Raw genomic sequence first — 26,955 nt, 5'->3', positions numbered from 1 at the left:
GTTGCCATTGACACTGAAAAATAGGGTGAAGGACAAGGGGACCTATAGAGAAAAGGTGCCCTCGTGACCTCGGGGCAGAGAGAGCACCAAGCAGAAAGTCATGGCTAACACGGAGCAGCAGTAAGTGAATGAAATTAACGTCAGTAATTTGAAGAAAGGATGAAGAAGAAAACCTTTGGGTTCGGCAAAGGGAAATGGGGCAAGAGGTTCTGGGCAGAGAACACCTGGAGCGCTGGACCCTCTCGTAGGAGTCACAGTTTTTCCCCCACATTAAGAGATGGGTTAGACACCATTCCCAGCCTGCTTACCTTTCTAAATACGAGGAAGACTGGGTTATTTTCCCCAATTAGTAATAGAATTTGGGACCCGTTTATCTGTGGTTCAGATTTTACTCAGTTGGAATTAGCAATTCGGAGAGCACTGTAATGACAGCAAGCTATCTATAACCAAGTGGTGTCAGTTAACTCCCTTGCTGACAGGCGTGCTCCCTGATAGGCCAAAACCATAACTATCTTTCCAAAACATAGACTGCCTTAAATTCGTATATAAATATGATTGTCCTAGATCTGAAAAATACAGTGATGTTCTCTGTGCACAGGTCATTTTGGTAGCCATAGGGATCCTTAACTTATGAATGCAGCTATGGTTGTAGTGCCTCTTAATATTTGAGTTCATTATTACCTCTCAGGAACGGTTTTTAAAAAAATTATTTGTACTTAACTGTACTAAAGTATATCTTTTTATTTTCTATGTATTGACAAGAGGTTTAATTGCCATCACTTATTTATCAGTAGCACTTTAAAATATTGTCAGCTTTGTATGAGAAACTACTGCTTACATTTTGATTCTTCATCTACAAATATTTAACGTCTACCTTGTACATAGCCCTGTGCTAGATAATAGGATACTAAGAAAGACATACAGTTGTGCTATCAAGGATTGTACAGTTTAGTTAAGGAGACTGGATCTATGCATGACAAAAATAACTGAAAAACACAATGGTGGGTTAATGAGCAAATGAATAGTATGTGCAGTAAAGGGTATAGGCATCCAGAGGAAATAGTGATAATTAAGGACCAGATTATAGAGAGTATTTCATGCTGGTGATACAACTGGGAAGAATATTCTGAACAGGGAGAAATAGAGAATGACACTAAGCATGTGGAAGGCTGATGGAATGAGACTTATAATTTATTCGGTAATTATTGAATACCTCTACAGGAACAAACAAAACAAAATATAAGCCCCATCTTTAAAGAACTTAAAATCTAGTCAGAAATATATAAATTAATAGGCAATTAAAATATAGTAGAAATGTGTAATAATGGGGAAGGTACAAGGTATGGGAGAGTACATATGAGGGGCACTAAGTCTAATCTTAAGGTAGGGAAGATTGCCTTGAATAACTGATACCTAAGGCAAGAACTGAAAAATTAGAAGTTTGTCAGTTAAAAAAGGAATAGCATGTGCAAAGGCCCGCAGGTCAGAGAGAGCATGGAACTTTTGTAGAACTGCACATAGTTTAGACTGTAGTGAGGCGTTCAAGATAGGAAATAGCAGAAGGTTAGGCTAGAGAAGCAAATCCAGATGATTTTATTAATGTTTTTAAAGTATTTTATGATTGAAAGTTTGTAACACATGATCTCTTGGGAATGGTTTTTATTCTATAGTTCTCCAATAAAGCAGATGAAGTTAAGATAAAATTTGTAGGACTTTCTTAAGCTGGAAGAATGAGGGGGAAGAGGGAAAAGGAAAAGTTGTTAGGAATCTCAGTGGTGGCAATAGCAATACATATTTAGCTTTCTCTCTTTCCAAGAGCATTATCTCCATGACTTCCTTCTTCCACTCTGTCCTTTACATCTTACCATTTCCTTTGGTTACCATTTCCTCAGTGTGAAAAACAAGGGAAAGGTGTTACCTTTGTTTTCTCTTTCTTAAAGGCATGGAACTCTTGCCATCCTTTTTTAAAATATGGATTTAACAGGGTAAGGAAGGAATGATTATAAAGTTTTCAAAGTAGAAGCTGAGCTAACCTGAGGTACTTGCAAATTCATGACTTGTGATTAAGATTACAAAATAATTATTAAATATATACTTTTAGGATAATCATTAGTATATAGCATAATATTAGAGCTGAAAAGAACCTCAGAGCAGTGTTATGAAACAATATTAGTGGGTTGGATTAGCACTTTTTAGATGAAATTCAGTAGAATAAAAAAGAAAATAGCAGTGCTTTTTACATCTTAAGTGTTGTTTCATGCACTTTTATGTGTGTGTACACACACACACATACACACATATATATAATCCCACATGTATGTGATTACTGGAATTCATTGTAAAATGTATTTCTCACCTGGTATATGCTGGGCTGTGGAATATGGTAGTTCTTTTGGATAGGTACTGTTTTGTTTTCATTTATTGGTTCTGACCTCATGGACAAAGAATGGGAGCTTTAATTTCTTCCAGCAGCAAATTCCATCTTTCCACTCTTCCACCATTGGCTGCTAATAGTTAACCAAGAAGATAAAAGTTAAAATACTTTACTCCTGGCTTTCATATTAACTGAAGTGGGAATATAATAATAACAATAGGCAAATAATCCTCCTACTCTACTTTTTAGAGGTTCTAGTTTAAATTTCACAATATAAGATGTATATGAAGAAACTATAGTGATTACTCAACAGAACCAAAATGTACTATAAGAATAAAAAACAGAACTTAGAGGAGAAATAAGGATGTCTTTAAGTGGATTATGTCATGGAACTGAAAAGGGTGAGAGGTGATTTAATGACACTTAAAGTACCTGAAGGGGCCTGGCACAGTTGCTCACACCTGTAATCCCAGCACTTTGCGAGGCCGAGGCGGGTAGATCACCTGAGGTCAAGAGTTCGAGACCTGACCAATATCACTATATGTACAAAGTACTGCTATTTTTTTTTTTTTTTACGCTTAAGATGTAAAAAGCTCTGCTATTTTTTTTTTTTTATATTCTACTGAATTTCATCTAAAAAGTGCTAATCCAACCCACTAATATTGTTTCATAACACTGCTTTTAGGTTCCTTTCAGCTTTAATATTACACTATATACTAATGATTATCCTAAGGTATAAATTCAATAATTATTTTGTAATACCATACCGTCTCTACTAAACATACAAAAAGTAGCTGGGCATGGTGATGTGCACCTATAGTTCCAGCTACTCAGGAGGCTGAGACAGGAGAATTGCTTGAACCCAGGAGGCAGAGGTTGCAGTGAGCTGAGATTATGCCACTGCACTGCAGCCTAGGTAACAAAGTGAGACTCCGTCTCAAAAAATAAAAGTACCCGAAGGGGTTATTTGTAGTTCAATGATGCCTAAACTTACTTGGAACATTCGGTTATTATATAAAGATGTGGACTTCATTTGCAAGAAGAGGGATTTAATGTGCATATGAGAAATAATTTCTTAAACTAATAGTCTATCTTAGTCTGTTTGGGCTGGCATAACAAAATACCAGAAGCTACATGACTTATAAACAAGAGCAGTTTATTTCTCACAGATTAAGGTGCTGACACATTTAGTGTCTGGTGAGGTCTCGCTCCCCATACAAGCCCTCATTAGACACTTGGTTCATAGGCAGTGGCTTTTAGCTGTGTCCTCACATGGTAGAAGAGACAAGGCAGCTTTTTGGCCTCTCTTATAAGGGGACTAATTCTTTTTATGAGAGCTCAAATCTCCTGTCCTAATCACCTCCCAATGGCCACACCTTTTAATACCATCGCATTGGTAATTAAGTTTCAATATAGGAATTTTGGGGGGACACAAACCTTAAAAGCATAGCCTGTTTATTAGGAGACCAAGAAAGACTTTAAAAATTTTTAAACCATAATTTACTGTCATTAGAAAAATGTTAGCTATTAGGAAGCAGCCAACTTGGTTTTGTGAAGAGCAAGACATACCAAACCAATTCTTCATGTGAGTGAGTAACAGTCTATCTTGATTTCAGTAAGGCTTTTAATTGTCCCCTACATTGTTCTCACCCAGTAAGCTTGGAAGGAATGATATTGAATACTATTAAGAGGGCTTGAGGTAGTAGTAAGCCTTACTGTAAAGAAAATACAGATGACTTAAAGGATTTTTATTTCTAAATGTTAAAAATAATGAATTAACTGTTATACAAAGGGCGTAACATGGTATTGTGGAGTGAACACTGGACCAGGACACTTCATCACCTGAGCTCTGCTTGTACTGTTAATTATCTTGGGCAGATAACTTGTTCCTTTGGACATCAGATTCTGTAAACTAGTAATATTTCACTAGCAGATCTCTAAGGTTTCTTGCAACTCTCTTGTTTCCTCACTGAAATCCTTTAGGACCAACCCTTTGTATATAGTACCTCTACTTTGTGATTGTATTTAGGAGCAACATAGAGTAAGTTTAAGTTCACATGAATTTTTTATGGGACAAATTTGTATTGTTCTTGTCATATTTGTATATCTAAGAGTAGGATTAGAAAAATTGAATTTAATGATGAGTTTAGTATTTGCTAGTGTTGGGAAAATGGAAGTACTGTGGTAGAAAAAGTAAGATAGGTTCTGAATTCATCTAAGAAGGTAGAAATAGATTCTAAGGGGTGGTGAAGAACAGCAGCAATGCTATAAAAGTTGTAAATAAAGATACACCTTACCTGGGCTGTATATGATAAGGAATGGAAATATAAAGGTCTTAGTCAAAAGTGGCAGTGGGGCTTGAGAAGAGGAATTCAGGTTATTCCTTATTCAGAAATAGTTGAATAAATAACATTCTCTAAGTTCTTGACACATTAGTTTTAACTAGTTGTTAAAATGATTAGGAAGAGGAGAAAATTTTGTAAGTGTTCTAAACTTTCTTTTAGAACATGAGGCCCTTTGAGAATCTGATAAAAGCCATAGACTTTCTTCCTAGAAAAATACACATACATATATGCTTCATTTTGCATGCAATTTCAGGGGAATCAGAAACCTATCCCCTCTTGCAGTGAGGAATCCCTGATAAATACAATATTGCTGGCTGGTGGGTTTCTAATGGGGTTTGTGAGTAGCCAGTGGAGATAAAGAACCCTTGTCACTGGGCAGGGTGGTAGAAATAGAATGGAAACTTACATCAAAATTTTAATAAAATGATAAATACAGAATTTATTTAATTATTGTTATACACTTAATATCATTTATTGTTATATTGTTATTTTGCTTTATCAAAGAAAACCATGTTCTTTCCCATATTGTAAAATAAGGTATATAATAAGAGATAAAAGTGCCCATTCTGTATACTATTCTTATGCTTTATATTTTCCCCATTTTAATTATACAAAACCACATGTAATAAAACGTTAAGACAGGTATCTACAGCCTCACATGTTAAATAATTTTTTCTTTTTCCTTTGAATCTCTGTTCTTAAATGTACATAAGTTTTGCATTATTGGGATAATTTTAAATTCTATTTCTTTTTACTTGTGAGCATTTTTTCATTGGTTGTCAATCTTGACCAAAATTAGGTCTTAATACTTAAGATTTTAGTAATTTTAACAGGTATACATAGTTACCTGCAAAAGGTGATATTTTTGTTGTTTTGATTTTCTCCTTCCTTTCCTAAAATACATCTCCCTGAAGTCTTCATCTGTGCTCTCTTGACTCCCTTGTAGGATTTGCCACTACTGAGTAAAGATACTTTTCAAGTCTTTATTTAATGTCATTTGGTCTTCACAGTAATCCTGTGAGGTAGGTGAACATTTCTTTGTGGTAGCAATGGACTTTTCTGTCTTTTTCAGTCCTTTAACTTCTGCCCTAGTTTTAGGTCCTTATTACGTAATGCATGGCTTTTCTCTCGGCTTTTAGGGACTTGCCCTTTCATTTCATCCTATTCAGCACATCTAGATTATTCTTCCTAAGGCATAACTTTTATCCCATCACTTCCCTGCATGAACGTCAGTGGGCTTTACATCTTAGCCTTAAAAATTTCCACCTAACTACGTTGTTAGCCATATTGTAAACTATTTCTCTACAAATACCCTGTCCCTCCAGTTATCCTGTATTGCTCCCCATTCCTTGGACCATGCGTTTTTTTTGTGTCTGATTTTTCATTTATGCCATACCCTATGTCTGAAATGCCCTCTCTCTAACTCCTGCCTGTTTTTCAAATGTTAGATCAAAGGTCAGTTCATTCCCTTAAACCATTCTTGATAAGCTCATAAGACTTTGTTTTCTCCCTCCTCTGAACTCTTACAACGCTTTTTCCTACAAGTAGTTATGTATCTTGCGGAGGAGATAAGATTTTATAAGCCTAAAAGACTAATATATTCCAGACATCTTTTTGTTTTTATCTTCCATGTGTAGGCAATCAGAATCTTCTGATTGTGAAATGAATGATTAAGCCCTATAACCTAACCAAAACAAAAGTCTAACATAATAATTAATATTTGCTTCACTGCTATACATTTGGAATTGAAAGCTAACTTTCTTCAAGGCAGCCTCATAAGTTTGTCCATTGCATTTCTGTCATTAGGCATATGGTACCGTGGTGGAGTAGCACCACTGATTGTTGTCAGTTGTGGTTCAATAACTAAAGCACACCTACTTTTGATCCTAAAATTTTCAAGTTACTTTATTCTTGAGCATCATTTACTAAGATAAAGTGACTTACAGGATAAAATTCTTTGAGGAATAAGATATAAAAGTTTACTCTTTGTAGAAATTTTAACTGCACACTGTATTTTGACATGTTCATTAGAATAAAGGATATTAGAGTAGGAAAAAACTGCATCCTAAGGGTATAGTTTCTTAGGTGCTGATGTTTTGGGAGAGCAGCTTTTAAACTTACGCTTTTCAAAGCATATAGAAAAAGAGAAGGTGAGGCTTCAATTTTGGTTTACTTATCAAATTGTTTTTACTGATCTTGAGTAACTTATACTATAAGATCATTGTAATAATATATTCATATTTTTTAGTACATGAATATTTGCTAAGTATGAATTCTTCCTTCAACTACTTTGACTATAGTGTGCACTTAAAAACTTTGCGTGTGCACTTGTGCTTGCCTGCTACAGTTGCCATAACACCACAGGTTGGGTGGCTTATACAACAGAAATGTATTATCTCACAATTCTGGAACCCATGAAGTCCAAAATGAAGATGTCATTAGAGTTATTTCTTCTGAGGCCTCTCTCCTTGTCTTATAGATGGCCATCAAACTCTGTCTTCACATGGTCTTTTCCTCTGTGTGTGTCTGTGTCCTGATACCCTCTTCTTAGAAGTATACTGGTCATATTGGATTAAGGTCCACCCTAATGACCTCATTGAATTTTAATTACCTCTTTAAAGGCCCTGTCTCCAAATATAGTCACATTCTGAAGTACTGGAGGTTAGGACTTCAACGTATGAATTTGTCGGGGCAAGGAGTACACAATTGAATTTTGCTTAGGATTTCCTTGGCTATTGGGATTCTGTTTTGGTTCCATATGAATTTTAAAATAGTTGTTTCTAGCTCTGTGAACAATGTCAGTGGGAGTTTAACAGGAATAGCATTGAATCTATAAATTGCTTTGGGCAGTATGGCCGTTTTAACTATCCTATCCATGATTCTTCTATCCATGAGCATGAAATGTTTTTCCATTTGTTTGTGTCATCTCTGATTTCTTTGAGCAGTGGTTTGCAATTCTCCTTGTAGAGATATTTCACCTCCCTAATTAGCTGTATTCCTAGGCATTTTATTTTTTCTGTGGCAATTGTAAATGGGAGTTTGTTCCTGATTGGTGCTTGGCTTGACCATTTTTGGTGTATAGGAATGCTAGTGATTTTTATTTTTATTATTTTTTTGTCGTTTGTTTTGTTTTGTTTTGTTAGAGCCAGTCTTGACTCAATGCTAGTGATTTTTGCACACTGATTTTGTGTCCTGAGACTTTGCTGAAGTTATCAGCTTAAAAAGCTTTTGGGCTGAGACTATGGAGTTTTTTATACAGGATCATGTCATCTGCAAACAGGGATATTTTGACTTCCTCTCTTCCTATTTGGATGCCCTTTATTTCTTTCTCTTGCCTGATTGCCCTGGCCACAACTTCCAATGCTGTGTTGAATAGGAGTGGTGAGAGAGGGTATCCTTGTCTTGTGCTTATTGTCAGGGGAATGCTTCCAGCTTTTGCTCATTCAGTGTGATGTTGGCTGTGGGTTTGTCACATATGGCTCTTATTATTTTGAGGTACGTTTCTTCAATATCTAGCTTATTGAGAGTTTTTAACATGAAAAGATGTTGAATTTTATCAAAAGCCTTTTCTGTATCTATTGACATAATCATGTGATTTTTGTCTTCTGTTTATGTGATGAATCACATTTATTGATTTGTGTATGTTGAACCAACCTTGCGTCCCAGGGATAAAGCCTACTTGATAGGGGTGGATAAGCTTTTTGATGTGCTGATGGATTTGGTTTGTCAGTATCTTGTTGAGGACTTTTGCATCATTATCCATCAAGGATATTGGCCTGAAGGTTTTTTTGGTGTTGTATCTCTGTCAAGTTTTGGTCTGAGGGTGATGCTGGCCTCATAGAATGAGTTAGGGAGAAGTCCCTCCTCCTCAATTCTTTAGAATAGTTTCAGTAGAAATGGTACTGGCTCTTTGTACATTTGGTAGAATTCAGTGTGAATCTGTCTGGTCATGGGCTTTTTGTGGTTGGTAGGTTATTTTTTACTGCCTCAAGTAAAGAGCTCATTATTTGCCTGTTCAGGGATTCAATTTCTTCATAGTTCATGGAGATCCTCCCAAAACCTGAGCAATCACTCCTGCTTGTGAGACACAGAGAAGTCACTGAGATCTGAGATGGCCAGCACCACACCCCAGAGTAAAAAAGTCTTTAATGCATTTATGAAGCTTTCCTGGAAGTATTTCCTGCTTTTTAATGTAACCAGTTTTTAGTTGTTACCACATCACAGAATTGGGAGATTCTTTGGAAATTGAGTCCCAGTGTTTCCTATTCATTTCAGTGGTTTCTCCTCTTTCTATGTAACACACATATTCTGCATATTTGATTCTGCCTATTAAAGAGCTATTTATACTTAGGTTTCTTTTTTCAAAATCAAGTTTTTATATTTAAAAACATTATGATAATAGTACAGACTCACTACTGAAAGATTAGAAAATACAGAAAAGCCAAAAAAAGCAGCTATGCTAATAGGTCAGTATAACCTATACTTTTAATAATATCAGCTAATATTTTTACAGTGTTTTAGTTTACAAAATGCTTTAAAATTTTACTTTTTCTTAGTTCTACTTATTTATTTAATGGTTTTCACTAGGATCACAAAAAAGGCGCCCTCTTGATTAGAGCTCTAATGCCAAATACAGTAGATACTAGTCATATGTAGCTATTTAAATTTCAACTAAAATCAAATTAAAGATTTAGTAACTTAGTCATACTAGACGTAATTTAAGTGCTCAATAGCCACATCTGGCTAAGTAGCTATTATATTTCACCACACAGAATATTTTTGTCATCACAGAAAGTTCTCTTGGACATAGCCATTCTAGAAAGTAATTTTAAGTAGGGAGTGAGTGACATTATCAAGTTTGTTTTAGGACTATGATTCTGGGTGCAGTTTGAAGGATAGATTAGAAATAGGCAAGGCTTGGAGATAGGGACATCAACTAAGAGAATATTAAAGTAATATAGGAGAGAAGTGATAAGGGCCTGCACTGCCTGTTGTGAGGTAGCATTGACAAGATTTGTCACCAAGTATTCTTGTATCATGGAAAGAAGACAGGATATTGAAGCAGGAGAGTATTTCCTTATCTTAGTTATTTTATCTCAGTCTCAGTGTTTTTAGACTATAAAATTGGGTATTTGAATAAAATTTTTCTTACCCATCTGATACGGTTTGGCTGTGTCCCCACCCAAATCTCATCTTGAATTATAACTTCCACAATTCTCGCATGTTGTGGGAGGTAATTGACTTATGGGGGCAGGTCTTTTTTGTGCTGTTCTCATGATAGTGAATAAGTCTTATGAGATCTGATGGTTTTATAAAGGGGAGTATCCCTGCACAAACTATCTCTTTGCCTGCCATCATAAATGTAAGACATGACTTGCGCCTTCTTGTCTTCTGTCATGATTGTGAAGCCTCCTCAACTATATGGAACTGTAAGTCCATTAAACCTCTTTTTCTTTCCAGTCTCGGATATGTCTTTATCAGCAGCATTAAAATGGACTAATATGGTAAATTGGTATCAGTAGAGTGGGGCACTGCTATGTTAAGACACCCAAAAACTTGGAAGTGACTTTGGAACTGGGTACCAGGCAGAGGTTGGAACAGTTTGGAGGGCTCAGAAGAAGACAGGAAAATGTGTGAAAGTTTGGAACTCTCTAGAGACTTGTTGAATGACTTTGACCAAAATGCTGATAATGATAATGGATAACAAAATGCAGGTTGAGGTGGTCTCAGATGGAAATGAGGAACTTGTTGGGGACTGGAGCAGAGGTGACTCTTCGTATGTTTTAGCAAAGGGACTGGTGGCATTTTGCCCCTGCCCTAGAGACTTATGGAACTTTGAACTTGAGAGTGATGATTTAGGGTATCTAGTGGAAGAAATTTCTAAGCAGCAAAGCATCCCAGAGGTGACTTGGGTGATATTAAAAGCATTAAGTTTTAAAAGGGAAACAGGGCCCTTTGAGCATCTATAATCTTTTGCTTTGATAAATAGCTAGAGTAAATCTGTTTAAAGCTCTTGTAAAACTCTTTGAAACAAATTCCTAAATGTTACTAGCTTAGAATATTGACATATATGTAAAAACAGTAAAATCAAACTATATTCTATTTCTAGAGTTTATCACCACCTAATACTCTATATTTACAAAAGGAACATGCTACCAGTCTTTTAACAAACACTTATTGGGCACCCGCCATTTGGCAGACATTCTACAAGGCACTGGGGCTATAGCCATGAATGAGACATAACCTGCCCTCCAGGAAATCACAGTTTAGAGGAGAAAACAGATAGGCAAACTAATAATTTAAGATGTGGTAAATGCTTTTGTAGAGCGATGTGCAAGATTTTATGTGAGCCTGGAGGTGAGGAACCATCTTCAGTCCAGGGAGGTGAAGAAAGACTTTGCAGGTGAAGAATTTATAGATGAGTATTGAAGTCTTGAGGTAGTTGTTGGACGGGTGGATGAATGGGGAAAGGCTAATTTAAAAACACCTTGGGGGGAGATTCTTCGAAAGTATGTAAACATCATAGTTCTTTCTAAATTTTCAGCAGCTAATTTTAGCATGCATCAGTGGATCTTGTCTACAATTATTAGGTGTTTGCCTAATGACAGGTGGCCCTCCCATATCCTCCACATCCATGGATTCAATCAACTGCAGATTAAATTATTTGGAGAAAAAATGACTGTGGCATCTACTGAATATTTACAGATGTTTATCCCCTTGTCATTAATTCTAAAACAATACAGTATAACAACTATTTACTTAGCATTTACATTGTATTAGGTACTACAGGTAATCTAGAGATGATTTAAGGTGTACAGGAGGATGTTCATAGGTTATATGTAAATACTATGCCATTTTATACAAGGGACTTGAGTATCTGGATTTTGGTATCGATAGGGGTTCCTGGAACCAGTGTCTCACAGATACTGTGGTGACGACTGTCTGTTTTTCTGTTTCCCTCATTCTTTTTACATTTGTTAATTGGAATTTTTATGTAAGGAAGAGATATCCATCCCTTCTCTCTCATTTAATTGTTTATTTATATCAGGATAGACTCACAGATGTTAATTAAATTCTGTGAGTTAAAATCCAATACATTAATTATATATTTTGTTGCTCTATTGTTCCATGTTTGGGCCATTGGGAGCTCCTTTAGGTTGGACATGCCCTCATCTTTTTCCAAGCATTTCTTTACTTTTTGACACCACACAGTGCTCCACGTTCATCCTATATTTTCCCTGCACTGGTCCTGAAATCAGCCCCTTCTCCAAGAACCCTCCAATAAAAGATATAGATCTTTATTGGAAAATAATATTTAGAAACCAAGATCTGGTTAATAGATAACTAAATATTTTAAATTATAATCTGTTCTTAAGTTCTGCAAACTACCAGTATCCACAGTTAAGTGCCAATTACTGGCCTTGCGAATGAAATTTAATAAGCTTTACAGTTAACAGTGTTTCACGTAAGACCTATGAGACTGTAATCTAAAAGGAAATGAGAGCATTACCTTTTAAAGTAGTTTTCCATGGAAAAAAATTGGGATTGTTTTATTTGATAAACTCTGTATTTTCAGAAATGTGTGTCTAACTTTTCGTTTGTTACTTCTGATTAAATGACATTGATATAATTTTGTCATAGATTACTTTTTAAAAATAAGAAATTTACACAATATAAAATTAACCATTTAAAAATGAACAGCTCAGTGACATTTAGCAAATTCACAACGTAATGCACCACCACCTCTTATCTAGTTCCAAAATGTTTTCATCACTCCGAAGTAAAACTCCTTATGTATTGAGCAGATACAAAAGTGACCTTTTCTATCTGACTTCTTTCACTTAGCATAATGTTTCATAGGTTTATTCATGTTGTAGCATGTATTGACACTTCATTCCTTTTTCTGGCTGAATAACATTATATATATATGTATATACCACAGGTTTGTTTTTTTTTTTTTTTTTTTGAGGCGGAGTTGTGCTCTGTCACCCAGGCTGGAGTGCACTGGCATGATCTCGTCTCACTGCAACCTCTGCCTCCTGGGTTCAAGTAGTCCTCCCGCCTCAGCCTCCCAAGTAGCTGGGATTACAAGGATGCGCCACCACACCTGGCTAATTGTTGTGTTTTCAGTAGAGATGGGGGTTTCACCATGTTGGGCAGGCTGGTCTCGAACTCCTGACTTAAAGCAATCTGCCCGCCTTGGCCTCCCAAACTGCTAGGATCACAGGCATGAGCCAGGGTTTCACTGTGTTAGCCAGGCTGGTCTCGAACTTCTGTCCTGAAGTGATCTACCTGCCTTGGCCTCCCTAAGTGTTGGGATTACAGGTGTGAGTCACCACACTCAGCCTATACCACAGTTTTTTAACCCATTCATCTAGTGAGGACACTTGGGCTGTTTTAAACCTTTTGGCTATTTTGAATAGTGCTATTATAAACAAGCATGTTCATGTAGTTTTTTTCAGTGCCTGCTTTTTAATTCTCTTAGGTATATACCTGGGAGTGGAATTGCAGGGTTATATGGTAATTCTATTTTCTCTCCTTTCATACTTAGTCCTGCAGTACATGATGATTCTGTATTTAACTTATTGAGGAGCTGCCAAGTGTTTTCCACAGCAACTGAACCGTTTTGTATCCCTACCAACAATGTATGATGCTTCCAATTTTTCCACATCCCTGACAACACTTTTTTTTTTTTTTTTGAGTTGGAGTCTCACTCTGTCACCCATACTGGGGTCCAGTGGCGCAGTCTCGGCTCACTGCAAACTCTGCTTACCACGTTCAAGTGGTTCTCCTGCCTCGGCCTCCTAGGAAGCTGGGATTACAGGCACTCATCACCATGCCCAGCTAATTTATTTTTTATTTTTTTAGTAGAGGTGGGGTTATACCATGTTGGCCAGGCTGGTCTGCACTCCTGACCTCATGATCTGCCTGCCTCGGCCTCCCAAAATGCTGGGATTACAGGCATGAGCCACCACACTCAGTTGTAACACTTCTTATTTTCTGTTTTGTTTTTTGTTTGTCATTGGTTTTTAGTATAGCCACCCTAGTGGATGTGAAGTGGTACCTTCTTGTGGTTTTCATTTGCATTTCCCTAATGGCAATGATGTTGGTAATCTTTTTATATGTTTGGCATTACTAAATTCGAGGTCATGAGGGTTTCCCTCTATGTTCTCATCTAAGAGCTTTATGGTTTTAACTCTATTTAGGTCATTTACTTATTTTGAGTTAATTTTTTAATATGATTTCAGATAGGAGCCCAACTTCATTCTTTTGCACATGGATATCCAGTTGCCCCAGCACCATATGTTGAAGAGCTTGTGTTTTCTCTGTAGAACGGTCTTGGTACCCCTCTAAAAGAATCAATCAACAAGCATATTTCTGGACTCTTCAATTCTATTCTCTTGGTCTAAATATCTGTTTTTGGCTGGGCGTGGTGACTCACGCCTGTAATCCCAGCACTTTGGGAGGCCAAGGCAGGTGGATCACCTTAGGTCAGGAGTTCGAGACCAGCCTGACCAACACAGAGAACTCCTAGCTCTACTAAAAATACAAAATTAGCCAGGTGTGTTGCTGCATGCCTGTAATCCCAGCTACTTGGGAGGCTAAGTCAGGAGAATCGCTTGAACCTGGGAGGCGAAAGTTGGAGTGAGCCGAGATTGCGCCACTGCACTCCAGCCTGGGCAACAAGAGCGAGACTCCTGTCTCAAAAAAATAATAAATAAATAAATATCTGTTGTTATTCAGTAATACACCGTTTCAATTATTGTAGCTTTGTAGTAGGCCTTGAAATTGGGAAGTGTAAGTCTTCCAATTTTTTTCCTTTTTCCTCTTTTTTCCCCCCTAAGATCTGCCTCAGAATCTGCTTTTTCCTCCTCTTCTTGAATAATTGCTCTGACTGGAACTTCTTGTACAGTATTGAATAGCAGTAATGAAAGCAGTTGTCCATGTCTTCTTCTTGATCTTAAGAGAAACACTTAAGTCGTTCATTATTAGGATGTTAGCTGTTGTTTTTACATAAATGCCCTTTATTATTCTAAGGAAGTTCTTTAATATTTGTAGTTTCCTAGGGCAAGCATATTTTTGTAAAGGAAAAAGAGGGGAAAAAAGAAAAATATATATATTTTAGTTTCCTGTTTTTTGGCACAAAGTGTGTTAGGTTTGTCAGGTGCTTTTTCTACATAAATTGAGATGATCATGTATTATTTTTTCTATCTATTAATGTAAAATATTATACTGGTTGATTTTCTTATATTGAACCACTCTTGCTTACTAGAACGAATCCCACTTGGTCATGGTATATAATCCTTTTAATATACTTCTGGCTTCAGTTTGTTGGCATTTTGTGGAGGATTTTTGCATCTGTATAAGGGATATTGATTTATAGTTTTCTTCTAATGTCTTTATCTGGCTTTGGTATCTGGGTAATGCTAGCCTGATAGAATGAAATGGTAAGTATTCCCTTACTTTCTATTTTTTTGAAAGAGTTCGAGAGGGATTTAAGTCATTTCTTCCAATGTTTAGTAGTGAAGCTATCTGTGTGTAGGACTTTTCTTTGGGAATTTTTTTTTTTATTATAGATTCAGTCTCTTGTTCAGATTTTCTATTTCTTCTTGAATTACCACGTAACCCTGCAATTCACCTCCCAGGTATACACCCAATGACTTATATTTGGTAATGTATATTCTAGGAATTTGTCCATTTTATCTAGGTTATCTAATTTTGTTGCCATATGGTTATTTATCCTTGTTATTTCCTTTATGGTTCGTAGCAGTGTCTCTACTTTCACTTCTGATTTTAATTATTTGCGTCTTCACTCTTCTTGTCAGTTTCACTGAAGGTTTGTCAATTTTGTTGATATTTTCAAAGAACAAACTTTTGGCTCCTTAGATTCTCTCTATTATTCTCTATTTCATTTATCTCACTTGAATCGTAATTATTTTCTTCCCTTTTCCAGCTGTGGATTTAGTTTGCTTTTTCTAGTCCTTATGATGTAAAGTTAGCTTATTGATTTGAGATCTTTTAAGGTAGACATTTAATGCTATGACATTACCTCTGAGTACTGCTTTCACTGGATCCTATAAGTTTTGGTTTGTTGGGATTTTGGGGGTTGATATTTCTGTTGTTCATTGTATTGTGGTTAAATTTACATAACATGAAATTTACCTCTTTATTTTTAAGTGTACAACTCAGAGACATTAAGTACATTCACATTATTGTGCAACCATCCCCCCAGTCTATGTTCAGAACTTTTTCATTTTCCCAAACTGATACTTTGCATTGATTAACTGCTAGCTCCCCATTGTCCCTTTGTCCCAGCCCTTAGCAAACACAATTCTGCTTTCTGTGTTAATGAATTTGACTATTCCATGTACCTCATATAAGTGGAATAGAAGTGGTTGGCGTTTTTTGACCAGTGTATTTCCATGTTGTAGCATGTGTCAGAATTTCTTTCCTTTAATAAGGTATGCATATATACATTTTGTTTATTTATACATCAGTGAACACTTAGGCTGCTTCCATATTTTGACTTGTGGATAATGCTGTTGTTAACATGGGCATACAAATGTCTGTTGAGTCCTGCTTTCAGTTCTTTTGAATGTATACCCAGAAGTGCAGTGGCTAGATCATATGATAATCTTATTTTTAATTTTTTCAGCAACTACCATAGTGTTTTCCACAATCACTGCACCATTTTATATTCTTATAAGCCATACACAGGGGTTCCAATTTCTTTTTTTTTTTTTTTTTTGATAATAGCCTTCCTAATGGGCACAAAGTGGTATCTCATTGTGGTTTTGGTACAGATTTCTCTAATGACTTTGAGCATCTATTCATATGCTTATTAACCATTTATATATATTTGGAGAGATGTCTATTCAAATCCTTGGCCCATTTTTAAATTGAGAAATTTTTTATGTATTTTGCTGTAGGAGTTCTTGATGTATTCTGGATATTAATTCATTATCACATACATGATTTTTAAATATTTTCTTCTCTTCCATGGGTTATCTTTCTACTTTTTTGACTGTTTCCTTTGATGTGCAGAATATTTTAAGATGGACGTTGTCCCGTTTGTTTACTTTTACCTTTGTTGCCTGTGATTTTGGTATCATATCCAAGAAGTCATTGCCAAATTTAATGTCATGTAGTTTTCCCCTGTGTTTTCTTCTAGAAGTTTTATAGTTTTAGGTCTTACTGTTAATCTTTCATTCATTTTGAGTTAATTTTTGTATATAAGGTGAGAGAAGAGTCCATCTTCATTCTTTTGCATGTGGATATCCATTGTTTTCCAGTACAATTAGTTGAAGAGACTGTTCTTTCTCCATTGAGTGATCTAGGCACTCTTGTCAAGATTACTTCAACGTATGCATGTGGGTTTGTTTCTGGACTCTATTCTGTACCAGTGTTTTGTGTATTTTTATGCCAGTATCACATCGTTTTGATGATTGTAGCTTTGTTATATTTTGAAATCAGGAAGTAGGAGGCTTTCAACTTTGTTCTTTTTTAAGATTATTGTATTAGTCTGTTTTCACATTGCTGTAAAGAAATACCTGAGACTGGGTAATTTATAAAGAAAAGAGGTTTAATTCGCTCACAATTTCATGGGCTGTATAGAAAGGATGATGTTGGTATCAGCTTGGCTTCTGGGGAGGCCTGAGGAAACTTACAATTATGGTGGAAGGTGAAAGGGGAGCACACATTTCACATGGCTGGAGTAGGCATGAGAGAATGAGGACAGTGGTGTTGCATGCTTTTGAAGAAACAGATCTTGCAAGAACTCACTCACTATCATGAGAACATCACCAAAAAGATAGTGCTAAACCATTCATGAGAAATTCAGCCCCATGATCCAACCACCTCCCACCAGGCCCCACCTCCAACATTAGGGACTACAATTTAACATGAGATTTAGTGGGGATACAGATTCAAACCATATCAATTATTTTGGTTATTTGAGGTACCCTGAGATTCCATATGAAATTTAGGATTCTTTTTTGTTCTATTTCTACAGAATAAAGTACCTATGCAACAATCTTGCATGTTCTTCACATGTACCCCAAAACCTAAAATGCAATAAAATAAATAAATGAAAAAGAAAAAGAAAAAAATGTAGACTGAAAGAAAAAAAAAAAAAGAAAGCTTTTGGGATTTTGATAGGGATGACTATGGGTTATATGGATGGTTCACCAATATAAAATGAACATGGGATGTCTTTCTATTTATTTATGTCTTCTTCAATTTCTTTCAGTAGTGTTTTGTAGTTTTCAGTGCACAAGTTTTTCTCCTCTTTGGTTAAGTTTATTTCTAGGTATTTTTTATGCTATTGTAAATGGGGTTGTTTATTTTATAATGTTCATTGTTAGTGTATACAAATACAATTGATTTTTGAGCATTGATTTTATATTGTGCAACATTACTGAATTCATTTGTTCTCAGAGTTTGAGGAATCTTTAGGGTTTTCTACATATAAGAATGTGTTACCTATAGACAGAGATAATTTTACTTCTTTCTGTCCAATTTGAATGTCTTTTATTTTTTTCTTGCCTAATTGCTCTGGCTAGGACAGCCAATACTATATTGAATAGAAGTGGCAAGAGTGGACGTCCCTACCTTATTTCTAATTTTACAGGAAAAGCTTTCAGTCTTTCACTGTTGTGTATGATGTTAGCTGTGGGCTTTTCATATATAACCTTTATTATGTTGAGGTAGTTTCCTTCGCAGTTTTTTGAGCATTTTTATCATGAAAGGTTGTTGAATTTTGTCAGATGCTTTTTTTTGCAGCAATTGAGATGATCATTTCATTTTTGTACTTCATTCTGTAAATGTGATTTATTACATTGATTGACTTTTATTTGCTGAACCATCCTTGCTTTCCAGGAATAAGTGTAAGCTTGAATATATGACCCAATGTAATTATTTTTTTTACTCTTCTAAGAACCTATTTAGTTTATTTATAATATTTAAACTCACCTGTATCGGAGCCACCACTATATCGTGGTGTGTTGAATCCTTAACTTTCGTACTTTAATAATTTACATTGTTATGTATGATAGAAAAACTCTGAATAACAAATATTAACATTTTTCAGAGCTAATAGTTTTTAAGTTGTTGCAGTACTTACTATTATAATATATTTAAATTCATTACAATGGCTGAAAACGTGTACAATTATGTAATGTAGTTGTCTTTTAATGCCCTTACTTTCAATTTTGATTTTCTAAAGTTTGAAATTGCATAGGGACTTAATGTAAGAATTTTACTTAAAAAATAGAATTTTAGTGAATAAAACACAAATTTCAGTGATAGTCATATAAGAAGACCAAATACTGTATTCTCTCCAAATTTCATTTAAATAAATTTACTTTTGGATGATGTTTCAAATGGCTTATTAACTAATCTTTTACTTGCCATCAAAAGCAGTTGCTTTTTTTAAGTACATACAGCGATTACACATAAGTCATAGATTTATTAGATTTCACTTTAGAAAATAGGGATATTCGATTCCATTTTACTAATTTTACAAATGAGAAACTGAAAGATCACATGGCTTGTAGCAAAACGAGGTAATGAATAAGCCATGTTAGAACCGAGAACTCCTAACTTCTAGTAGAATGTTTGTCCCAGTATATCATTTTAAGATTTTTAAATTCAGTTTACTTCAGCAGACTTCCATTATATATACTAACCTTTGCTCAACTTTTCCTGGCATTCTGACCTGACGACTACTGAGAAATGAAAATCCAGAGAGAAATTCAGGAATAGGTGAAGCTGTCATTCTTTTTTTTCCTGGGGTTCTCTGTCATTGGGACTTTTGAAACCAACTGAAAAATTGAGCCAATTTTGTAAAAGAATTGCCAGTAACAGAAATATCAAGTTACTCAGATTTACTGTTCTTTTAACTGTTTATTGGACAAATACACATGGAAAGACTATACTGTGAGTTAGGAAGTACGGCAGGTTATGGGATCACAGGGGAAATGGACTTGGTCCTTCCCTTCTTGGACCAAATGGATGGGGAGATGGGGATTCAGTAATTAAATTATGACAAAAAATTAAAATACAAAGTTGGCAAGATGACAAATACTGTACTGAGAGATGTGTGCTTCCATGAGACTTACTAACATGGAAATTTGACTTAATCAAGAAATTTAGGAAAGGCTTCCCTGAGATAGTCATGCTTGAACTGAGATCTGAAGGATGAGTAGGAGTTAACTAGATAAAGAAGGAAAGAGAGTTCCAGGCAGAGGATAATGCATATAAAAACATGTGTAAAAGCTCTGTGGTGACTGGAAGTATAGGAGTGCATGTACTAAAAGATAAGGCCAGAGAGGTAGGTGGAGGCCTAACTATATAGAGCCTTCTGGGTCATGTTAGGAAGTCAATAACCTTAGTAACATAGCAACTCATTCTTGGGTTCTTGGTATTGACTACTTCAAAGTGTTTCAGGAAGGAATGTTGCCTAGGGGATGGAGTTGTGGAAGAATGTATTCTTTAAAAGCTCCTCAATTGATTCTCCTAGATGTTATCTAGGCAGATTTCTACATATAAGCTTTTAATCTTTAAGTGTATAATCTTACAGGCTAGTACAAAAGTTCTACATATTTTAATACATTGTGAAGATGACCTTAGTTTATAGAAAATATAATATGGGTTAGACTCTCAGAGTATCAACTGTACATACACATATTAGCAGTAAATTTATATAGAATGTTTAAAACACATATGACCAAAGCTACAAAACTGTACCAAAGTACATAAATGAAAATTTAAATAAATGGACAAAAATACTAGATTATATAATATGCTGATGTTGATGCTCCCCAAATTAATAGATTTAATGAAATCCACACTTGATCTTAGCCAAAAGGCCAAGAAGCGTAGAAATCGCTACAGGATTTTTAAAGGAGATCTTGACAAAACGATTTTAATCTTCTCTGGAGCAATAAACTGGTGAGACAAGCCAATAAAATTTTGGAGACGAGGAGTAATGTAAGTGTGTTGGGAAGGAAAAACTTATTCTATCAGATATTACATTGTATTGTAAAATAAATGGAGCGTGAAGCTGAGTGTGGTGGTACATGCCTGTAGTTCAACTACTGGGGATGCTAAGGCAGGAGGATACTTTGAGTTCAGGGGTTTGAGTCCATCCTGGGGACCATAGCAAAACCTGTCTCTAATAAAGGAAACAGTGTGGTACTAACATATGGATAGGGAAATTAATGAGACCAAATATCAAATATTGAAACAAACCCAAATATAATGTTAGTGTTTGACGAATTCTTCAAACTAAAATGAGTAGGGTAAAAAAGAGATCTTTACTTAATACCATATACTAAAATAAGCCATTAATGGGTTAATGATTAAATATGATAAAACTAGACCTTAAAACAATGAAAGAAGTGATATGACAATTTATCTACTCCCAGTATAATAATGGATTTTCTGAACATAAGAAAAAAGGAATAAAGTGAGTAAATTTGATGATGTAAAATTACATGACTTTGTCAAAGATAACATAAAAAAGATAAACATTCATAACATTTGAGGCTAATAAAGAGTTGATATTCTTAATTTGTGAGGAACATGTACAAATGAATTTCATTAAAATACCAAAAACAGTGTTGAAAGATAGACATGAACAGGCCATTCAAAGAAAAAGAAGTATTGGATAGATATTCTATTAGTATATGAAAAGATGCTCAACTTCATTTTAAAAATCAAAGAAATGTGAGTTGAAAGCAATGAAATCTTTTTTTTCAGTCCATTTAATTGATGATAATAAAAATATTAATATACACACACACCCGGTGTTACTGTAGTGAAATGATTCTTATGCACTGCTACTGAGAATGTAAGTTGGCACAGCTTTTCTGGAGGGCAGTTTGTCAGAAAGAATGAAAAACCTTAAAAATATTTCACCCTCTTTGACCCAACAATTCTACTTCTAAGAAATTGTGTTAAGGAAATAATCAGAAAAGTGCACAAATAAGTTAATATAGGTTTATAAGTTAATATAAGATACGGTTTACTGTGTTATTTGTAGTGGTCAAAGTTGAAAGCAACTTTTGTATCTGACACTGGGCTTGGTTAAATAAATGTTTAAACTGATGTTGGAACTGATGTTTTTCAAAAATATTTAATGATGGGGAAAATGCATGTGATCTAATATTCAGTGTAGAAAGCGGTCTACAAAATTCAGTAGGCCAAATGATTTTTTTTTTTTAAAGAAAACATATGCAGGAAACAATGACTAAAAAAAAAGCACACCCAAGTGTAAAAACATTGTTTATCTCTGGGTGGTAGGATAATGGGTGACTGTTATGTTCTGTCATCTTCTCTGTATTTTCCGAATTTTCTACAATGAACCCGACTTTCATTTTTGTGATGCTGAAATATGTTACAGTAAATATGTAGTTTGAGCCCAGTTACTGTCTCTTCTTTGCTGTGGTCTTTAAGTTTCTCAGCAAAGCAGCTGCCAGAACCTGAGCTGCTTTCTGTCTCTGAGGCTTGGTTTAGAATTAAAAGATGCTGAATTGATATCTTTCTCAGAGAAAAATGTAATTTAAAAATGCCAACATGTTGGCAAGAGGTGACGTTTAGTTCATCTCTGTGTGCTCCACTCTCATCCTGAAAACATGAGAGTTAAGGGTTTTTGCTTTTGTTTTTGACCTTGTGAGGCTATGTCCTGGTGATAGAACTTCTACTTCATTCCTCAACTCTGATGGGTAAAGTTAAGAAGAATAGGGAGATTTGGTGATAGAAAAGAATGAGAGAAACATTTTGGTCTTGGTTTCTTTTCTCTTCTAATTTTATTCTTGACTCTGAGTGTCTTTTGATATCCTTTCCACATCCTGCCTTTAAATTAAAGAAGGTATCAGAACAAGATCAGAAAGTGAAGGTGGGAGGAAACCTTCATTTCCAATCCTCTCCTAGCCTTTTATCCTAGTTGTCTATAGAAATGAGAACAGAGACCTTCTAGATGGAAAGGAATTAAATTAAATCAATGTTCATATGAGCATTTCCTCTGAAAAGCATTATGAAGTTTGGCATGGCAGATATAAAGAATGTAAAGACATGCTACCTACCCTTACTGAGTATATAGACTAATTCAATAAAATGTAATATGAGTTTAAACCTAAATAAAAATAAATAAGACTTCAAGAGCAGTTCAGAACCATGTAAGAGATTACAGGATTGACCAGTGAGTTTTGTAAATAGGTACTAGTCTCAGATGAGAAAGTTACTTCAGGCTTGGAGAAGAGAGTGATGTGGAAAGGATTTAGGAAGGAGGTAAATTTTGAGTGACATCTTGAGAGATGAATTTAGAGAAAGAGGAAGGGAGAAGACATTCTAGGCAAGAGAACTGATATCAGCAAATGTGCAAAGTATGTTTGAAGGTTAGTGAATACATCAGTTTAAATAAAGTGTTCATGAAATAGAGCTGGGAGAAATATGACTGAAAAGGTCAATTGGTGTCAGATCAACAAAGAACTTAAATAACATTCCAAAAGTATTGGAGTTCGTAGGGAATTATTAGAGAATTTTGAGCAGGGGGACTAAGAGTTTGAAGTGTTTTAGGTAGATTAATCTTCAGTAGTGTATAGCAGTGGTTCACGAATGTGAACCTGGGATTAGGTGCTGAGCTAACTTTATCAGAATTACCTTAAGGTCTTTAAAAATAGTTTCAGATCCCTGTATCACATCCCTGAAGTTTCTTTTTCAGCAAGTCTGGGATAATGTTCAATAATCTCTATTTTTAAATGCTTCTGGAGGATTCTGGTGGGTACTCAGGCTTGGGAACAACTATTGTAAAAGATGTATGGAAAAGGAATACCATTTAAAAATGAGAATATATGTCCAGTTACTTGTTAATAGGTATGAAGTGATATAAAAGGTATTTCTTCATTCCCTCCAGTATTAGTATCTGGTTTGGGAAAATCTTTATGAAGAGCTTTCATCGAGAGTTAATTAAAAAGAAAAAAAATTTAAAGCAGCCCAAACTAAAACAAAACCTGTTAAATTCAGATTGAACAGTACAATTGCCAGGCTTGATTTTTTATGTTTCTGTATATATTTGTGTGTGTACATATGTATATGTATAACTATGCATATGTGTATACACGCATATATGCTTGTGTATCTAACAGCTTCAAAATCCTTTTTTTCTTCTGTTGGAACGTGTGTGTGTTTGTGTGTGTGTGTGTGTGTGTGTGTGTGTGTGTATGTATGTACATATGAGGGTTGCAATTTCTCCACATCCTTGTCAACACTTATTAACATCTACCTTTTTAAATTTTAGTAATACTAGTGGACATGAAGTGATGTTTTATTGTGGTTTTGATTTTCATTCTCCTAATGACTAATGGTTTTGAGCATTCCTTTGTGTAAGCAAACATTTAGAAGATGTTTTTGTTTTTTTCTTTCCAACTTTTAGGTTCAAGGTTTGTTACATGGATAAATTGAATGTCATAGGGAATTATTTTCTGTCACCCAGGTAATCAGCATAATACCTGATACGTAGTTCCATTCTCTCCCTCCTCCCATTTTCCACCCTCCAATACGCTCTGGTGTCTGTTGTTCTCTTGTGAGTGTCCATGTATACTCCATGTTTAGCTCTCACTTAGATATGAGAATATGCAATATTTGGTTTTCTCTTTCTACATCAATTTGCTTAGGATAATGGTCTCTAGCTCCATGCTGCTGCAAAGAACATGATCTCTCTTTTTTTTTAATGGCTGTGTGGTATTCCATAGTGTGTATGTACCACATTTTCTTTATTCAGTCCACTGTTGGTGAACATCTAGGTTGATTACATATCTTTGCTATTGTGAATAGTGTTGCCACAAACCTATGTAGGCATGCGTCTTTATGGTAGAGGGATTTATATTCCTTTGGGTATATATCTAGTAATGGGATTACTGGGTCGAATGGTAATTCTACTTTAAGTTCTTTCAGAAATCTCCAGAACGCTTTCCGCAATGGCTGAGCTAACTTACATTCCCACCAGTTGTATATAAGTAGTCTTTTTTCTCCAAAATCTTGCTAACATCTGTTATTCTTTGACTTTTTAGTAATAGCCATTCTGACAGGTATGAGATGGTATTTCATTGTGGTTTTGATTTGCATTTCCCTAATGATTTGTGATGTTCAGTATTTTTTAATATGCTTGTTAGCCATGTGTTTGTTTTCATTTGAGAAGTGTCTGTTCATGTCCTTTGCCCATTTTTAAATGGGGTTGGTTGTTTTATGCTTGTTGTTTTATGTTCCTTATAGATTCTGGATATTAGACCTTTGTCAGACACATAGTTTGCAAATATTACCCCCTATTCTGTACGTTGTCTGTTTACTCTGTTGATTGTTTCTTTTGCTGTGCAGAAGCTCTTTGGTTTAATTAGGTCCCATTTGTCAATTTTTGTTTTTGTTAAAATTGCTTTTGGTGCCTTCCTCATGAAGTCTTTGTCAGGTCCTTTGTATTTCCTATATTGTTTTCCAGAGTTTTTATAGTTTCTTTTAATTGATGTTGAATTTATTTGTCAATGGTGAAAGATAGGGGCCCATTTTCATCTGCATATGGTTAGCCAGTTATCCCAGCAGCATTTATTGAATAGAAAATCCTTTCCCCATTGCTTGTTACTGTCAGCTTTATTGAACATCAGATGACTGTTGCTATGCAGCTTTGTTTCTGGGTTCTCTAACCTGTTCCAATGGTCTGTGTATCTGTTTTTATACCAGTACCATGCTGCTTTTGTTACTCTAGCCTTGTAATATAGTTTGAAGTCAGGTATTGTGATGCCTCTATGCCTCCAGCTTTGTTTTTTGTTGTTGTTGTTTTTTGCTTTTGCTTAAAATTGCTTTGGCTATTTGAGCTCTTTTTTGGTTCTGAATGAATTTTAGAATGTTTTTTTTTTTGATTCTTTGAAAAATGTTGGTAGTTTGAATAGGAATAGCATTGAATCTGTAAATTGTTTTGGGCAGCATGGCCATTTTAGCAGTTTTCATTCTTCATATCCGTGAGCATGGTATATTTTTCCATTTGTTTGTGCCATCTCTGATTTCTTTTAGCAGTGTTGTAATCCTCATTGTAGAGACTTTTCACTTCCCTGGTTAGCTTTATTCTTAGGCATCATATTCTTTTTGTTGCTATTGTGAATGGGGTTATATTCTTGATTTGACCCTCAGCGTGGACACCACTGGTGTATATAAATGCTACTGATTTTTTTACATCTATTTTGTATCCTGAAACTTTGCTGATGTTGTTTATCAGATATAGCACTCCTTGGACAAGGACTATGGGGTTTTCTAGGTGATACCTAGATGATATGATGGCATCATATTATCTGTGAAGAGAGAGAGCTTGATTTCCTCTCTTCCTATTTGGATGCCTTTTATTTTTTTGTCTTGCCTGATTGCTCTGGCTAGAACTTCCAGTATTGTGTTGAATAGGACTGGAGAGAGTGACATCTTCATCTTGTTCTGGTTCTCAAGGGGAATGTTCTCAGCTTTTGCCAACTCAGTATGCTGTTGCCTGTGGGTTTGTCTTAGATGGCTCTCATTACTTTGAGGTATTTTGCTTCAATGCCTAGTTAGTTTATGATTTTTTAACATGAAGGGATGTTGAACTCTGTCAAAATTATTTTGTGTGTTTATTGAGATGTTCATTTGGTCTTTCTTTTTAGTTCTGTTTCTGGTGCTGAATCACATTTATTGATTTTCATATGGTGAACGAAACTTGCATCTCAGGAATAAAGCCTGCTTGGTCATGGTGGATTAGCTTTTTGTTGTGCCACTGAACTTGGTTTGCTAGTATTTCATTGATGATTTTTAAATCTATGTTGGTCGGATATATTGGCCTGAAGTTTTCTTTTTTGTTGTTCTTGTATCTCTGCCAGGTTTGGTATCAGAATGATGTTGGCCTTACAGAATGTGTTACACTATTTTTTAAATCGTTTGAATGGGATTGGTAACAGCTTTTCTGTATACATCTCGTGGAATTTGGCTGTGAATCTGTCTCTTCCATGGCTTTTCCTGGTTGGTAGGCTTTTATTACTGATTCAATTTATGAACTCATTTATCTGTTGAGGGCTACACTTACTGGTTCAATCTTGAGACGTTGTATGTTTCTAGGAATTTATCCATTTCTTCTGGGTTTTCTAGTTTGTGTGCATACAGGTGTCTGTAATAGTCTCTAAGGTTTTTTTTTTTTTTTTTTTTTTTTTTAAATATATATGTAGGGTC

At 35.3% G+C, this 26,955-nt stretch overlaps 1 protein-coding gene and 1 long non-coding RNA gene across 4 annotated transcripts in view; both read left to right on the top strand.

The window, feature by feature from the left end:
- ABCB7 (ATP binding cassette subfamily B member 7) overlaps positions 1-26,955 on the top strand; it is a 124,877-nt gene that overhangs the window by 417 nt on the left and 97,505 nt on the right. The gene's annotated exons all lie outside the window — the stretch shown is intronic.
- LOC116532239 lies at positions 3-26,893 on the top strand. Its single transcript, XR_004260794.1, has 2 exons — positions 3-7,666; positions 25,786-26,893. It is a non-coding gene; the product is annotated as an uncharacterized LOC116532239 (long non-coding RNA).

The sequence above is a fragment of the Sapajus apella genome, unplaced genomic scaffold (assembly GCF_009761245.1).
Source record: "Sapajus apella isolate SASKATOON/1434 unplaced genomic scaffold, GSC_monkey_1.0 scaffold75, whole genome shotgun sequence".
Taxonomy (NCBI): domain Eukaryota; kingdom Metazoa; phylum Chordata; class Mammalia; order Primates; family Cebidae; genus Sapajus; species Sapajus apella.
This window is presented reverse-complemented; position numbering and strand designations above follow the sequence as displayed.